Raw genomic sequence first — 4,006 nt, forward strand, 5'->3', positions numbered from 1 at the left:
GCCTGGCATGACGGGGCCCTGATCTCAGTTACTCTGTGTCTGGGCAGTGCCCATCAGAAGCGGGTCCCTGATCTCAGTTGGGGCGTCTCAGCGCTACCATAATACAAAGGAACAACAGTGGAGAGTTGGCTGAAAAGCGCTTGCTTGCTTGCAGTGGTGCCCGGGAGGCATACGCTTGCCCCTACCACCGGCTCAGAGGGGAGGGAAGGGGATATGAGTCCACCCAGCCCTGCAGCATGAGCAGCGCCCGGCTCTACCACCTGTTCTGCTGGGTGAGGCTCCAGGCTCTCAGGAGTTCCCACGGGACATGGATCAGGAAGACACCCAAGGGGGTGATGGGAAGGAAACGGGGCTGCCCTGACAGGCCAAATCCATCAACGCAGGGATTGGGAAGGCTCCTCCCTGATGGATGGCCCCAGGGAGCCCTGCTATCTCCCCATCGCTGTTGCACCAGGTCAGGAGACGGTTTCCAAGAAACGCCGACTTCCAGTGTGGCGCATTAACACAGGCCCTGCGCTCCGGCAAGGGAAGGCTGCAGCCTGCGGAGCCCAGGCGCAGACCAGAGATTGCTATTCTGTGTAACGGGCAGCACCTGGTGGCTCCGGCTGAGCTCAGGGCTCCCCGTGGCGCCGGGCGCTACCCAGACCCTGGCCCAGATCAGGCTTGTAAATCTGACCCACCCATTTCACCTTCTCTTGTTTAGTTGCCCCATGGCTGGTTGCCGTCTGACTACAACTGGCCATTTAATATCTGGTACTAGGATGGCAGCTGGGGCTCTGGGGCCAGGTAAGCTGCCTAGGCAGGGGGAGGGATCCCGGAACCCACGCCAGCACCTGGTTAGCCACTGGCCCCTAAGATCCTGTCCGTGAGGAGGCCCAGTGCAGGGCGCGGAGGGGAGTGGGAGTTCTGGCAGGGCTGGAAGCCAGGTTGCTGGATTCAATTGCCTTTAAACACAAATGGGAGTTGGTTTCTAAAGGAGGGTCTGCCCAGCCCACTGCTACCCGGCACCAATGCTCACGGAGGTAACAGAAGAGATCTGTTGAGCAAGTACAGCTGTGCACATCTGGCTCACACATGCCTCTCCATTTCTAGAATGCGGGCCACAGCTGGAACGCACATGGCTACGCACTGCTGGCCTCTGGGCACAGCTGGGATGCCCGTGCCACATCTGGCACATGGGGTGGAGCCTGGAGCCTGGCCAGGGCTCGCCTGGTGGGTGAGCAGGGAATCCTTTTGCCACAGAGAAGGAGAGATGCCTTGAGACTGCCTGCAGGAGCTGCCCTGGGCCAGGCAAGAGCTGGGACATTCGGCGGTGCCCCCAGGGTCACACCAGGAGCCTATAGCCACATTGGGAACGGAACCCAGAGCTCCTGAAGCCCAGCTCAGGGCCTGACTCACAAACCCACCCTTTCTCCCTGGGCGGGGGGAGGTCAGCTCCCACTCCCCCCAGTGCCACTGCATTAAGCTAGGGAGAGGGAGCAGGGGACCCAGCCCCCCAGGGAGTTGGGAAAGGGGCATTTGGCAGCATCTGACTTCAAGTGGTGGCTGTGGTTTCCCGCAAGCAGGGCACATGAGCCAGACAGGAGCTTTGCCGAGTGGCCAGGCCGAGATGCCGGGGCAGATAAGGGTCCAGGGTTGTTCCTGTAACCCTGTGCGTGCCTAGCACCGTGTGGGCAGCACTTACCGTCAACCCTTATTGCAGCCCTCCCATGACACGCCGGAGTGTGGTGCAAAGGATGCACGTGAGATCGCTGCGTGGCTCCAATCTGGACCCTGGGGTGTGGCGATGCCCCTCAATCCCCACCCGCACCCCCCTGCTATTCCGGCCCTGGAGGTGGGGAGCTGTGGGTCAGGATAAAGGGGTGTCAGGAGATCTGTGAGAGTGTGGGAGGGAGGGGGGACCCAGGGCTGGGATAGCATGGGGCTGTGGGTCGGGCTTGAGGGACACACCCCTCTGTACATGCCCCCACAGAGCAGAGCTGGTTTGCGTGTTACTGAAGCGTAAAGAAGGAGGGGAGGGGGGTTAGCACGTCCCTGCCCCCGCGGGCTGGAATCTCTGATTCACGTCCGACCACGGGTTCTCAGCCCCTCTTGGCAGCGGAACTGTCAACACGTGACTTCCTCCACAGCCCCCACCCCGTCAATCAGCCCCAGGCCTTCTTGTTTGCAAGCTGCCCTCAGCCTGCCCCCAAACTCAGCCCTGGGCCTGAGCCAGCCTGGCAGCTGCAGTGCCCCTGGGGAGGGCACTGGAGTAAAGAGTAAATCAAGCACCCACCGCCCTACCGACACATCTCGTTCCCTGCCCCTTCTAGGCCAGGCTCTGGGGGTCATGCTGCCCTTAGCCTCTCTGCAGGCAGCACCAATCACGGACAATCACTGCCAGTGTTAGCAGCCCCATAACACTGCACAGGGACAGCTCCCCCAGTGCTGAATTGCAGCCACTTCTTGGGGGGAGCCTGGCAGCTGGTTCAAACCCACATTGCATTGCAGCATGGGAGAGTAGGAGAGCAGCAGGGGCTGGGCCCAGATGCCAGCTGCACAGGGCCGGGGGCTTGCGAGCTGCTAGGATCCCCGGCCACAGGCCCATCGCTGCACTCAGCCAGGTAACACCCCTGTGATACAGCGGCCAGGGCTGGAACCAGGCTGGGGCAGAGCAGGAGCTGAGCCCTCCAGTTCCCTGCTGAGGGCAGGGCCACCGGCAAGGGGTAGAGACAGGGGCCCTGCAAGAGCACACCAGTAACAAGGAGTGGGGTGCCGGGTGTGGGATCCCGGGGGATTCTGGGTAACAGAGGACGGGGCGCTGGAGCTGGGCAGAGGCCCCAAGGCCCTGCAGGGGGTGATGTCTTTTCACTGATATACCCCACCGCCCTCGCAGAGCCAGCCCCATCTGCTACCCCCTCTGTGGCACAGCCAGCACCTGACCTCCTGGGGCTGTTCCGGGCCAGCAGCCAAACCAGTTCACCCACTGCTCTGACAGCACATTACCAGAGACGTGAACCTCCACGCAGCACCCCACAAGGATATGCCACAAACCCACCCATCACAGCCCTCACACAGACACACACCAGCCACACCTACCAATCACAGCCCTCACACACACACACCCATCCCCAGCCACACCCACCAATCATAGCCCTCACACACACACACACCCCGGCCACGCCTACCAATCACAGCCCACACACACACACACCCCAGCCACACCTACCAATCACATCCCTCAAAAACTCACCCCGACCACACCTGCCTATCCCACCCCCACAAACACATCCTTACACCCCCCCCACAGCCACACCCACCAATCACATCCCTCAGAAACCCACCCTCAGCCACATCTGCCAATCACACCCCCACCCCATGCCACACCCTGCCCCACAGCAATACCCACCAATCACATCCTGCACAAACCCACCCGGCCACACACGTCCACATGGCGATGCCTGGGGAACAGCCTGAGTACAGCTCGAGATGAAGATCCAAGGCCCAGAAGGGGACCTGTTATGCACACTTCCCAGTGGGTGTGGGTGACACCCACGCACCCCTGTGCAACACGGCTCACCACAAGGGGACACACACACACACACACCCAGGCCCAGACACAGCCCCTCTGCCACACCTCCATATCCCCTAGTCCCCCCAACACAGCCAACCCACGTCCTGCAACCTGGCGCTTGCGGCCACCCCACAGACACCCCCTAGTTCCCAGTGAGAGAGCCCCACACGCAGCCCCCACAGCTCAGGCCCTTTCCCTCCTGCTCTGTGCAGCCCTGCCCTGCCCTCTCTCCCTGGCTGGGTGGCTCAGGGCCAGGAGCCCGCAGTACCGCCCAGCTGGGTGCCAGCTGCGTCTCTCGGTGGGAGTAGCTCTGGCGAGCGACTCACCTGCCGAGAACTGGGAGGCTTGCCCCAACGCCACCTGGCTGGCCCGGCCTGTCCCTGGCTGACTTGACCCCGGGGCAGGATGCATGGAGGGGTCCAAGTCAGATCCTGCTTAGCCAAACCATGGGGG

The sequence above is a fragment of the Terrapene carolina genome, unplaced genomic scaffold (genome assembly GCF_002925995.2).
Source record: "Terrapene carolina triunguis isolate 2854851 unplaced genomic scaffold, T_m_triunguis-2.0 Scaffold227, whole genome shotgun sequence".
In the NCBI taxonomy this organism is placed as follows: Eukaryota; Metazoa; Chordata; order Testudines; family Emydidae; genus Terrapene; species Terrapene triunguis.